This window comes from Gastrolobium bilobum, unplaced genomic scaffold (genome assembly GCF_033153095.1).
Source record: "Gastrolobium bilobum isolate Gb01-03AN ecotype WA unplaced genomic scaffold, APGP_CSIRO_Gbil_v1 utg4571, whole genome shotgun sequence".
Taxonomy (NCBI): Eukaryota; Viridiplantae; Streptophyta; class Magnoliopsida; order Fabales; family Fabaceae; genus Gastrolobium; species Gastrolobium bilobum.
In genome coordinates this window covers 49,945-64,641 of record NW_026897812.1, presented here as the reverse complement: position 1 = coordinate 64,641, position 14,697 = coordinate 49,945, and the positions used below count along the sequence as shown (strand labels likewise).

General features: G+C 36.8%; 1 non-coding gene across 1 annotated transcript; it reads right to left on the bottom strand.

The window, feature by feature from the left end:
- Positions 1 to 11,317: 11,317 nt before the first annotated feature.
- On the bottom strand, positions 11,318 to 11,424 carry LOC133310531 (small nucleolar RNA R71). Its single transcript, XR_009751472.1, has one exon. It is a non-coding gene; the product is annotated as a small nucleolar RNA R71 (small nucleolar RNA).
- Between the last annotated feature and the right edge of the window lie 3,273 nt (positions 11,425 to 14,697).

Here is a 14,697-nt window from a genome sequence, read left to right as displayed (position 1 = left end):
CACGTTTTGTTCTGTGACTCCTAACAAAACCATTTTAAAAAAAAAATATTATATATTTATCATTATAAATTATATAACTTTGTATTATTTTTTAATAAAATTATGTTATTTTGTTGTGTTTTTGATATTTTTTATTTTTATAAAATTAAAAAAAATAAAGAAAAAAGAATGCAAAACTACATCAAAATAACATGATTTTATTAAAATTGACGTAAAGTTATATTATTTAAAATTAGGAAAACAATTTATTTGTCCCCCACGCCGTTCAATTTTTCGAAATTAGTCACTTTATTTTAAGAGAAAGAAAGATATAGAAAAAAAATTTATTTAAATTTTAAATTAAAAAAACACACATTTTCTCTTTTAATGATTTTTATTTTTCTGTGTCTATCTCTCTTCTAAAATGACATAATTTATATCATTTAAAATAACAAATACTAAATCCTTAAAATTATAAACAATTTTTCTTCTTTATATATAAACTTTGGGAAAAACACTTCTGCTACTACTGTGCAGATTCCCCCTCGTGTGACAGATTCAACATCATTTTCTATTTATTTATTTTTATTTTTTAAAAAAAAACATTGGGAACATTGAGTCAGTAGGAGAAGTGAAAACTTCATTTTATTTATTTATTAAGTCGGTCTAACATACCTCTATGAATGATCCTGGCTCCAGTTTAGAGGTAAACTTATATTAAGGTATAATATTTTTTTAAGGTGTTGCATTTGAATGAAATTAATTCCATTCATAATGTAAAATATAAAATAGCATAATATTTTTTATATGGTAGAAATTAAATTTTATTCTATATATATATAATATATAAAATATATGGGATTTAAATTTTATTTTTTCCTCTATTCTACTTACATGAGTCCCACATATTTATATATATGTACAGGAGATAATTTACAACATAAAAAATATTAATCCAAATATAGAATATAATATTTTGTGCAAAGCAAATAGCAATTTTTCTACCGATTTATTGATTAGGTATTAAATCGGTTTTAAGATTTATTGGACCGTATAGGATCTGTACTGGTATTCTGGTAAGACCATTTTTTTCATGTGAGACCTTTATTAATGACGAATGAGCTACTTACGATTTCAACATCTAAACAAAATAAGAGGGGGGATAATATTTCGTATTTTATTAATACTTTAACACTGATTTATATTTCTATTTTCATTTTATAAGAAACTATCAGACGATCTCGAGGAGCGGTAAGACGTTTAATAGTTAATTAACTATTAAATTTGTCTCAAAAGAGTCAAACATTGGTCACATTAATCTAGAACAATATAAAACTCATGGAAGCTGATATCAATCTACATAAGACCCATATGCCTAAAAAGTTCAATAAAAGACAGACACTTGACAGCTATACAAGATGACAACTAGACTTATGAAGAAATGAGTCCAGATTGTTCAAACCCTAAAGTAAACTCTATAAATAAAAGATAAAGACCACAAGTATAGACTAATATCTCTCTTACTATTATGTTGTCACTATACACGCACACCACTCCATTGGCTAAAGCCTTATAGTTGTGTATGGTGATTCACTATACCTAAGGTATCTAATTCATAGATACCTAGAGAGCACAAAATCTCATATTGATCTACTAGCCCTAGGCTAGACATCTCTATCACATCGACAGAACATTGACGCCGACTGTGGAAAACGAAAGAAATTTCAAATCCCTCGAAAATCATGGCACGCACTAACAGAAGTGGTTATCGACAGCCACCATTGCCAAATCTTGAGCCACGACAAAACCCTGTGATAATGTAAGTCGTAGCCAGGATGGAAGACTCGAAGACATAATGAATAGGACAACCCAAAATGAATAACTCGGCAAACTGGAAAGAAGAAGTAATATAGAGACCAGAAATGAACGACCTGATAGAAATGAAAGAAGAAGTCACTTGCAAGATGGAGGGAGAGGCAATATCCAAGGGGATGACATCGAAGCACATAGGAGAGCTGAGAATACTCGGCTATATGATGATCAACCTAGGAAACTAAGGAACCTGGATGATGTGACATGATTCTACAAAAGGAAGTATCACAGGGAGCAGTACAATGATAGCCCCTTTGTTGATGGAATTGTTGATGCACCATTTCTTGAGAATCTCAACTTATCGGAGTTGCCAAAGTATAATGGAAGTCAGGATCCCCAGGTCTATCTGGATACTTTTAATACAACCATGTGTATCAAAGGTATAGAAGAACCATTGATTATGCGGTTGTTTGCGACAACTCTGACGAGGACAGCTCAGATGTGGTTCTCTTCATTACCACCAGGATCTATTAGGTCTTTTGAAGAGTTTGGCGAGAGATTTTTGTTAAACTTCGCCACCAGTAAAAAATAGTCGAAGTCAAAATTTGCTCTGGGAAGATAAGGCAGCAACCCAGTGAATCTCTCCAAAAATACATGGACCGCTTTAAAGAAGCGGTGCTACAAGTCCCGGGATTGTTTGAAAACGTTCATGTGCACTTAGTGGTGGTTGGGTTGCATGTGTCTTCTAGACTGGCGAAATCCATTTACAAAGACCCAGTTAGGACATTGGTGGAATTTACAGCTCGATCAAAAAAGTACCTTGAGTTGGAAGAAATGGAGATAGAGAACTCTGATCAAAATAAAAGCCCGGGTAGAACAGAGAGGCCTGGAAATAAGAGGCAAGGTGACTTCCAGGATAAGAAACCTGAAGAAAGATTGCCACTAAGAGGAAGGTATGAAAAATAAGTTCCACTCAACTTGCCGCACTCCTAGATATGGAGGGAGGTAGCTCTAACCGAGATGAAAAAGGTAGAGAAACCTCAGTCTCTAATAAACAAGGGCGGCCTAGACCAAACAAAGTATTGTGTTTTCCACAATAGCCAAGGGCATACCATGGATGAATGTTGGGACTTGAAGGATGCAATTGAAAAGTATATTAGAGATGGAAAATTATGCTAATATCTAATCAAAACACAAGGATGGAGGAATAACAGAAAGAGAAAAGGTTGTAAATGGAGCCCGGTGATATGCATCCAGCATATGGGTATATCCAAGCCAAAAAGAGAAAGAATATTGGTTAATCTTGAGTAAAAAGGCAATATTTACTGTTGATTTGTTAAAATCTCAATCAGAGATTGTACAACTGATTTTATGCTGATTTCGTAGGAAAAATAGACAAACTGGAGCTCAATGGGAAAATACCAAACTGAAGGCCCACGCTGATAGCGTGGGTGTGGCACTGACAGCGTGGAGGAGTCTTTACATACAGATACATCCATGCTACTAGCGTGGAACTCACGCTAGTAGTGCCATAATTCAAAATCATCCCGAGACATCCACGCTACTAGCGAGGAACTCACGCTGGTAGCGCCATACTTTCCTGAAAGCCACGCTCACAGCGTGGGAACTGTAACATCCCGTTGTACACCGGTATTGTTAACATTAATTATGATATTAAGTGCAGTTACAATCACAACAATTCTTTTATAAAAATGCGAATAAACTTTTTCCGATTATCACGCGAACATTTGAAACATAAAAAGCGTAATAATTAAAAGCTGTGACTGTAACCGTAAACTCTTGCGGAAGACTTATTTAAACTATTTGTACAACTTACCTTACTTATTATAAGTTACTAAGGGGTTCCCATAAACCCACTTAGCCAATTTCCAAACTTTATGTTTTTACCTATTCGAACATGGTTCACTCCTAAATTTTCTGCGAACACACCGCTCGCAACCAAACATTCTTCTCAGATTATATCTTCCTAGGGTTATTTTTATCATCGGAGACCTTCTGCTCAATTTTTATCTTCCTAGGGTTGCGTGTTGGCTAATTACCGTTTTGTCCTTTCTTTGTATTTTGGCCTTATACTCAGGATTTTCACTAATCCTTCTCTTTAATTCTCATTTAATATTTTAAATATTATATTTTAGAAATGTGAGGTGTTATACTCATCCCAACTTTTAGAATTTTGTCCGCAAAATTAACTCATACTCATCCGCTAACTCAGGACACAGTCGGAGAATCTCATCCTCCCGCTCCCAAGTAGCATCCTCAAGTGTGTTTCTTTACCACATTACTTTTATCACAAGCATGATCTCCTTTTTATGATACTCATTATCCTTTGATCCTTCACAATTACTTGTCTCTCATGGTTCTGTGACCTTTTAATTCACAATACTTTACACTTTCTCTGGTTTCCCGTTACCCTTTCGCTGATTTGTAGGTAATAATATAACAATATTACGGATTTATTGGTATCAATTCACCTCATTCTCATCTCTATCTATCTTTCTGACCCATGGTCGTTCTCAAAAGCATCTAATCGTTTCCATACTAGGCTCTAACCGTTCTCATGCACCTTCACTAGTTATTCCTAGAGTATTTTCAACTCTCACATTCTTTAGTACTTAACTTTTTTCGCTGTCCTCACTGTTTCAACCAATACCATTTCCAAACATACCAGTCCTTTCCATTACTGTTACTACTCTTATCATTTCGTTGTTTTCTTGGCTTTCACCCAAGCACATACTTTCTAGTTTCAAAGGCACTTTGTCGTGTCCTACAATTTCGACTCACATTAAATTCTATAATCATATACATTATTTTTCCTCGTCACGTGTCTTCACCTCTTTTTAGGTACTCACAACTATATCTTTCTCTTTGTGATACGAAACTAACAATCCTCACCATAGTGTATGTTTCCGATTAACCATTTAAGGTTCTTTAACCACAAACACACTTCTGAATTTTTCCATCTACAAACTCATATTCATAATTTACGCTCATTGTTGCTCTCTTTATTAACTTAACCATCTCAACTTTATCAACTCAGTCAGCTCAACTCCATACTTAGACCTCTCACAGTCTAAACACAACACTCATCAATGACCATCACATCAGGGCATCATGCTTAATATTTTCACCCACTAACTACTTTTAACTTTTCATTCCATTCCGATGTTGCAATTTAACCATACGTTCCACTTATTTATCACTTTTTCATGACCATCATCATTTAATCCTGAGTGTCAAACTCAATATAATATCACCTTACAGTTTTTTTACCAACTTTCACCAATCATCTTGGTTGTTCGAATCAATCAACCACACCAAGCCATTTCACTACTGACTGATGGACCCTTAAAATGCCATGTCTCTCACATGCAAGTCTTATTCTATAGAAATCTTTGAAACTTAATTATCAAGTCACATAAAACTAAATCCATCCTTGCCATTGCTTCTACAATTCACCATTGGTTGGTATATCAGTCTCTCAGAATATTCAAAGCTACCACAAACACTCAGCCATACCTCATTAATACTTAACCAAAATAACATCAACATTGTGCATTTTTCACACACTTTCCACCATAAGTGGCATATGCAATTATATATAACACTCCTCAATCCACTCTATCAGTACAACCAAGCTATCAACTTTTAGGCAACCGATCGCAATTCTAATTTCCAACTATTACTACACATTCGTGCTTGATTCCATCCCAGTTTACCTTTTATAAGGGCTTATAATTCACCGTTTTAACCTGAACTCTTGATCATCACCAGCCTTCTTAGAAGGACACTTACTCCATCTGTCAACATTAAATTCACACTATTATCTCTTTTATCATAAGGCGAGGATTCCCACAAACTTACTACCTCACTTGGAGTTATTTCATCGAACTTACTTTACACCCACAATAGTGCTTCACTATCACACTTCTAAATTCTTACACACTATGCCTCACCTCTTATATCCAAATCTGACATATTATTGTTGATTTACAAATATCTGACCTCATATTTTGCGTTAATCCTATGGCAAAACTCTCCCAATGCAGTGGGTAAAAACATTCTTAGGTTTTAACCACTCGAGCTCTTGCTGTCCTCAGGGCCCCAGATGTAATGACCCACCGATCAGAGAATCCACCCATATGATCCATGCAGTAATGATAACCTACCACCTGTTGACCCTGTTCTATTAGCATTTCCAACGTTTCTTATTGGTGCATTTATATAAATCAACTCAACTATACTAACAGTCACATCAATGCGGAACCCTTCCTCGTCACCCATTACTCATATAAGATAATAATTGTCTTCGGGAACGTAATCCACATGAAGATAACCATACCCTCCGGGCACATAAGCCACACAGAGATATCCATAATATCATGTCGTACCACATGCACCCAGTGCATAGAGAAATTTATATTCACAATATATCTGTATATCACAACCAACGTGTACCCAGTACACACCAGATCACACTTGGACCCTGTCCATTTAGTGTCTGTATCATACCCGTATATAACGGCAAAATATTTTGTATATCCACATGGGGTTACCCCCCATAATCATAGTAGTAGTATTATTATACTCATATCTCATATACATATAGTCCCTTAATTCTTCCTTGATTATTCCTCTCAAAGATTGTTTACTCTTTTACTTTGACTATTCACCTAGCATGGTTCATAGCATAATATCTATTCCATGAATCCTAAACTTTTCTCAAGGTTTTGTACGCATCTCACATCTCTTAATATAAGTATTATATTTTCCATCACACAGGGGTCTCCTAATCATTTCCGTCCAATCATAGATAACTAACTTCGCCTCAATCCTTGTACTGAAATTTACATTAGTCACTGCATTGAAATTCTACCTCAGTCCTTACATTGAAATTTTACATTAGTCTTTGCACTAAAATTCTACATCAGTCCTTACATTGAAAACTACTCGTCAGTCCTTGCACTGACAATCATGCCTCATCTCATTAACTAATCTTATCATTTCCGTCTTGACATTACACATTAGCTCTTTTGCTAAACACATAAATTCACACTCTATGCACCTTTGACAATTCCGTTCTCTTACTAACCACTTAATTTCACACTTTATTGCAACCTAGTTCATACAGTAATCACATGATTTCACCTTAGGTTACACATTAGCTCATTCTCCGATCATACTCCCTCACTTTGTGATAGTACAACAATCACTCATAAAATCCTGTCTCTGTTCTAATCCATTGTCTGCTACAGCTCACATAAACCTATACTCAATATTATAAAGCAACCCATCAATTTTCCTAATCACTTCCACCCTTGGTGGTTGTAGAATATTCCTTACATTGAAAATACCTCCACACAGTCTATCAATCCATATTAAATACCAACGATTTACAAGCACACCACTATCAGTAGTATCTATATATAGGCCACAAGATCATAGTTTCTTTACAATTTTCCTTACTGTCTTACACTAAACTATACAATTCAACCATACTATTCATTTATCACTGATAAGTCTTTCCATTTGAATCAACGTTCATTAACCACATTAGTGCCTTCATAGTACATTTACCTTATGCCATCCATGGCGATTTTCTCAATTTCTTCCTTCTACTCATACTTCATAATTATTTCATCTCATCTATGTTTACTCAGTACTAACTCCTTATGGATTTCAATGTCATATTTCAATATCTCTCAATTTAACACTTCACTAACATGACAAATTTTTAAATTTCCAATCCCTTAAGATCTGATATCAAACATTCCATTTGTTTCTCTATATTAACCATCCATTTGTTTCAATAATATAACAGCCCATTACGTACCGGTATTTTTAACATTAATTATGATATTAAGCGCAGTTACAATCACAGCAATTCATTTATAAAAATACGAATAAACTTTTTCCGATTATTACGCGAGCATTTAAAACAACAAAACTCGTAATAATTAAAAGTTGTGACAATAACTGTTAACTCTTGCGGAATATTTATTTTATCTATTTTTACATCACAATATACTTATTATAAGTTACTAAGGGGTTCCCATAAACCCACTTAGCCAATTACCAAACTTTACGTTTTTACCTATTCGAACATAGTTCACTCCTAAATTTTCTGCGAACACACCGCTCACAACCAGACCTCATTATCAGGTTTTATCTTTGTCTTACTTAATTCCCTTTTCAACAAGCTATCACACGCTCAATTCGGAGCTCATTTGCTCCGGTTATCGCCGTTTGAAGTTGGATAAGCAAAATAGCCAACCAACCCCAAAACAGCTCTAAACCACTCACACTTCTCGAATTACTGCACCCAATCCACTCATCCAATTTCTCTCAAATTTTTATCCCACAAACTAGACATCTCAAACTTCATTTTGGTGTATCACACGCTCCATTTTACTGAGAGATGAAGCGGAAATCAAATTCCCAAAAACTGGCCAGAACAGCCCCTGCATCAGAGGTCCCTGGACAGTCTGAACTCAATAAATTCCACAGGGCTGCGTACAACCCATAACTGGCTCATATTTTAACACCATATAGGGGACTTATAACTCCTAATCAAACATAACATACTTAACTCATACTCACGCATATCTGTTCTCATTTCTCAATAATTCCTCAGGTTCTAAATCTCTCATCTTGATGAAGTTTATTCACCAAGTCCACTTGTACATACTATACTACACATTTATTCGAAAGTTTCACCAATGTCATCTTCATACTATAGACTCATCTCAATTATATATATTTATTATTCATAGTATTACAAGGTTCACCCATGCAATACCGTACATATAATAGGTTTGGTTACAACTTTTACTCATAATACAATCTTTTTAACTTTCATCAAAAGTCAGACAAAATATTTAAGTCTGTTTTCCCTTAAGTCCTATAATATTCATATTTTACTTACTGCCATCTCTTGTCCATGAAGCAGTCAACACTGCATCCACAACATCAGGCTAAGGACTTACATTCGGTGCTTCAGGGTTGCCATGCAGGCTTCTTACGATGACCACGCGTGTAACACAAAGGAATGGGTTGATCAGGCCCACACTAAGGAATCACAGATGCAGTAATCGATAAAAATCTACATACAACTATGTAGCACATATCACAACTATACACTATCAGAGTTCCCTAACAAAACTGCTCTGACATCATAAAATGTAACAGCCCGTTGTACACCGGTATTGTTAACATTAATTATGATATTAAGCGCAGTTACAATCACAGCAATTCTTTTATAAAAATGCGAATAAACTTTTTCCGATTATCACGCGAACATTTGAAACATAAAAAGCGTAATAATTAAAAGTTGTGATCGTAACCGTAAACTCTTGCGGAAGACTTATTTAAACTATTTTTACAACTTACCTTACTTATTATAAGTTACTAAGGGGTTCCCATAAACCCACTTAGCCAATTTCCAAACTTTACGTTTTTACCTATTCGAACATGATTCACTCCTAAATTTTCTGCGAACACACCGCTCGCAACCAAACCTTCTTCTCAGATTATATCTTCCTAGGGTTATTTTTATCATCAGAGACCTTATGCTCAATTTTTATCTTCCTAGGGTTGCGTGTTGGCTAATTACGTTTTGCCCTTTCTTTGTATTTTGGCCTTATACTCAGGATTTTCACTAATCCTTCTCTTTAATTCTCATTTAATATTTTAAATATTATATTTTAGAAATGTGAGGTGTTATAGGAACCATGCTAGTTGCGTGAAAACCAGTATTGCGAACAAAACTCCCACGCTAGTAGCGTGGGAGGTGCGGACAAATCAGCAGTAAATCCTGTTTTGAATCAGAAAAAGATCACACTGAGATTTACGACGAAGATTTAATCAAGATATCTGAGCACGATACAAAGTCAAAAAATAGAGGCTTAGACTCCCAGAAACAATCATCTTTGGCTGGAGCAAATTGCGAGGATCAGAGAATTGAGAGAATTCTTGGAGACTCGCGCTGAAGATCAGGATTCCACTGAAGTTGAAGGCTGAAGACATTGAGTTTTTATTCTTCTTCTTCTTTTCTTCTTAGTTTATGAACAATTTTCATTCTTTTTATTTGTTTAAGTCAGACATGAACATGTCTGGCTAATTTCTTTATGTAGTTGGGATCACGGACCCGATGTGAATCCTTTTATATTTTATGTATTGATATTTTATAATTTAATTAGTTTGTTTGCTTTATTCTACTTGGTTTAATTTTTCCATATCCTGTTTAGAATAGGCCACTCTAAATTATAAGGCTTTGAGGGTTAGAATTCACAATAGACATATTGGGGTTTTAACCTGGACAGTGGTAGAATAACAATTTATGTATGATCTAGACATAGGCTTACATAAATTGCAGACTCATAATTCATTTGCTTAATGCTTAATTCAAGAAGGATCACTAAGACATTAAGGTTCTAATTGGGTTAAAGGGTTGAATCACTAAGACATTAGGGTTCAACTATTTTATAAGGGAATAATGAATTGTCTGAACAAACGAATTAATTATTTATAAAATACAATATAGGAATACAAGGGAGGATCAGAGGTAAAGTGTATCCTGGCTACAATTTTCTTACGAATTTTTCATCAATCTTTTCTCGCGTTCTTGATCTTTTCTTGCATACGTTCAAAGTCCACTGTTATTTAAATTCTGTTTTTAAATTTAATTGTTTTAATTTCTGTTTTGGATTTTTCAAACTCAATTATTTCACAACACAAACAACTTTTCTGTTCCAAATTAAAGGGAATAGTTAGATTAGTACTTGGTGCGTCAATCCCCGTGGGAACGATACTTTTCTTATCACTTTATTACTTGGAACGATCGGTATACTTACCGATTTCACAACAAGTTTTTGGCGCCTTTGCCAGGGATTGAATACGTCAATATTAGTTTTAACTTTCGATCTTTGAGATTGGAATTTTTCTTTTTCTTTTTGTTACTAAAAGATTTCTTTCTTTTTATGCGAGGTAAAGCTAACAAGGAACTTTTACAGTTTGATCCAGAATTGAGAAGACTGCTAATAGGAACCAGAAGCAAACCAGAGCAAGAAAGATAGAGGAATCCTCGAGTTCAGTGCCGAAAGCCGAACCTGAGATGGCCGCTAATAATCAACAACCTCCTGCGGAGGAATTGATGGAGTCAATCTTGGCTCTAATGTTTACAAGGCCAAATTCAAGCATCATCAGAACACCACTCAACACCAATAATTTTGACATCCAGCCAGCACTGATAAACTTGGTTGAGAAAAATCCATTTGGCGGAGAAGACTATGAAGACCCCCATGATTTAATGGACAGATTTCTGAGAATCTGTTATACAACCAAGCATAATGGGGTGTCCGATGATGCAATTAGACTCAGACTATTCCCTTTTGCTGTTACAGGGAAAACTCTGAGATGGTTGGGTAGACAAGCCCCCAACAACATCACAACGTGGGATGAATTGGTTGCTAAATTCTTTGCAGAGCACTTCTCCAGGGAGAAATACAACAAATTGGTGAATGAGATCACCAACTTCACTCAACATCTGGGAGAAACTTTATGTGCAGCGTGGACCAGGTTCCAAGAATTGATCAGGAAGTGTCCCCAGTACGACTTGCCGGACGGAAAGAAGGTCAGAGTCTTCTATAACGGAATGATGCCGGAATCCAGAATGGTGGTCAATGGTGCAGCTGGAGGGACCATAGAAAAGAAGACAGCAGCTCAAACTATTGAGCTGATTGACTTCATGGCAAGAGCTGATAACGCATCAATGACAGTTCCACCTGTTCAACCAATTCAACTAAGAAAGGGAATCCTGCAGTTGGGAAACAATGATGCATCACTTGTAGAACAAAAGATCCTATCTCAACAAATAGCAATTATGAATGCTAAGTTAGACAAGTTGCAACTCTCTACAACTTAAATTGACTCGGTTAACTGTGAGTATTGTCAAGTGATGCCACTGAGATCCTTCTGTGTCCCGCTCACCAAACCTCCCAACATGACATAATCAATGTCCCTGCTCACAAGGCCCTCCTAGCCCGTAGCAATAAAAGGCGAGGAACTGGCTGTGGAATCACACGGAGACATCACCACTCGCTAGGCACAACAAACAATCAATCAATCAACTATTGGACAATCCATCCACGCCAAGGATGATTTCCAAAAATATCCATCGGCAACCCTATCAAATCTACCGAGAAGTCACAGCCCTCCCACTGAAACACGACATCTCGATGTACAATGGTAGCATCACACTTTTCTCCGGTGGCGGTAGTCACCCGCAACGGTGGAGAAAGCACAGACATGGACAACTCAAGCCCCGAAGCAATCGGGGTCGCAACAAATGAAAGCGTAGCCCTGGAATCAAACAATGCATCAACAGTAATACCACCAATAGACACAGTACCTCTAACAAGGTTCGAAGCGCGGTCTGACTGCTGCCTATCCAAGGTGTACACAAGCCCAACAGAAGGTGGCACTGCAGGTGCCGAAGTAGAAGCCATCGGATCCATCTGCAAAGGAACTGCCAGAACAGCTGCAGCTCTCGCCGTCGACGACGGATAGTCTCTAAAGAAGTGGCCCTCCTTGCCACACTGGAAACACATCAACTGACCCGAAGCACAACGACCAACATGCTCCTTTCCGCACCCCGTACATCTCAGAGTGGAAGGAGGCCTAACAAAACTCCCCTGCTGTGAAGCAGTCCTCTTGAACTGACCAGGCGCCTGCCTAGTCGCCAACTGTTTACCTTTGCCCTTCCCAGCAAACTTCCTGTCCTTCCAAGAAGTAGGAGCAGGAGTGGAACTAACAGTCCCCTTGGTCTCGTCGACCTTGGCCCTCTTGGCCTTGCTCGCTATGCAGACATCCTCAATGTCGTTACACTGTTGAACCAGTGTACCAAAATCCCTCGAAGCAGCTCCAGCAATATGCTCAGCCATCACCTCACTAAGGCCTCTGCGGAACTTAGCAGCCAGAAACTTCAGAGTAAGAGGAACCATCCGGAAATGTGCTTTGTTTTGTTGTTGAATTGCATTGTTTTGTTTCCAGGTTGATGACTTCCACGGTTTCCTTGGCTCCACGTTGATGATTTTCATTTAAATGTGCTTTGAAGAGTGGCGGGACCTACGAAAAATAAAATAAAATAATAATAATAATAATAATTCGTTTGAATTGTAAAATTTGCTTGGCTATTAGTTTCTTGTTGAATTCATGAGGCTCCCAGTAAACAAATAAGCTTTAAACATAAGTCTTCAACGCTTTCTCTCAGTCTTTATTCTTTTTCATTGTGGAGTGGTGCGGTTGGCCCTGTGAAGTTAACTTGCTTTCTTCATCTAAACTTGCTCGCTTTCGTTATTCTTTCATCCCTGTGGTTGGCGATTGAACTCTCATGAACTATTGATGCTCTTGACCAGTCTTGGCATCGAAATGACATGGGAAAGATCCATATGGTGGGCTTTTGAAGAACTGGCTGGGATAGATGGTCATCTTGGTCGATCTTGGCGGGGAGGGAAGCCGGCCAGTGACCGATAGGGAGGACGAAACGACACTGTAGGATTTGGATGAACTGGTTGGTATTGACTATGGTGCTTGGCGACCGGTATGGGTTTGACGACGGTGCTTGGAGACCAAGATTGATAACTGTCAAAGACCAATGCTTGGCGACCGGTGTGGCTGGCGACCTGATCTGCTTTGTACCCCTCGGCAAGGCATAAAAATTGCACGTTGAGACTGACCAAGTCTGGGCCTTGAAGGCCGAAGGCATGTGAGGATGAAAACAAAAATTTTCAAAAGCGAAAACACACATGCCAATCATGATATGTACTTTAGGACGTAATGATATACCTTGTTCGTGATTAAAAGTCCAAGGTGATCAATGTAAGGTTTGAAAGGGTTCAAACCCTCTAATGTTGATCCACACCACCTTACGTCAAGATGCAAGAACCCTTCTTGAAAAGCCACCAATTAAACACCACAAAGAAGGTTGGCTAGGCGTTCAATAGATGAAGGAGGAGGCAAGGTTAATGTGTTTAGATGAGTGAAATTTTCAGCTTAAAACTTCACAAAAGTGGCGCATGGAATTGATGAGAAGTGGCTAGGATATTCTTCAAAACTCTCTTAAGAAAAACCTAACAAAAGGATAACCAAAAGAGATGAGAGAGTCTAAGCATTCAAGTCAAATTTTTCACTTAAAAAATCTTATCAAAATGGCGCACATCAAGGGAGAAAACGGTGGAGTTGTTGCAATTCAAATTTTCTCAACAACCTATCTTTTAATCCTCATGAGACTAGGTCTAAACCTTGTCAAAATTATGACCTAATGACCATCATATGGCCAGCCATATGGTGCGCCCCTTTGGTTCACAATGCAGTCCAAATACATTGAGTAGTTGCATTCAAATTTGAACCAACTTACTCACTTATTCTCTCAACCAACCAAATCTGATTTGGAGCTTATTTGGTTGACTAAATGACACTCATAACAACCCAAATCAGCGCCCCAAACAACCTTGGATGATGCTCAAATACCTTATCTTGATACTAGGGATTTGTTCCAACAAGATCTTATCTTATCCTTTTGTTATGAAACAACTTTTCATAGCCAATTCAAATTCGAATTCAAACATTTAAATTCAAACGTTAAAACATTTAAATTCAAACGTTCAAACATTTAAATTCAAAATTCAAATTCAAAATTTAAATTCTAAATTTAAATATTTGATAATTAATTTAACTAATTAAATTAATTAATAATGTCTTGAACCATCCAAGCCCATTACAATTACCATGCGCCTTTTCCCTCTTAGGTGGGCTTCCAAACTTCTTCTTGGGCTAACAACCTTTATTAGGCCCAATACCTTCTTTTTTTTTGTAATATTAGGCCCAATA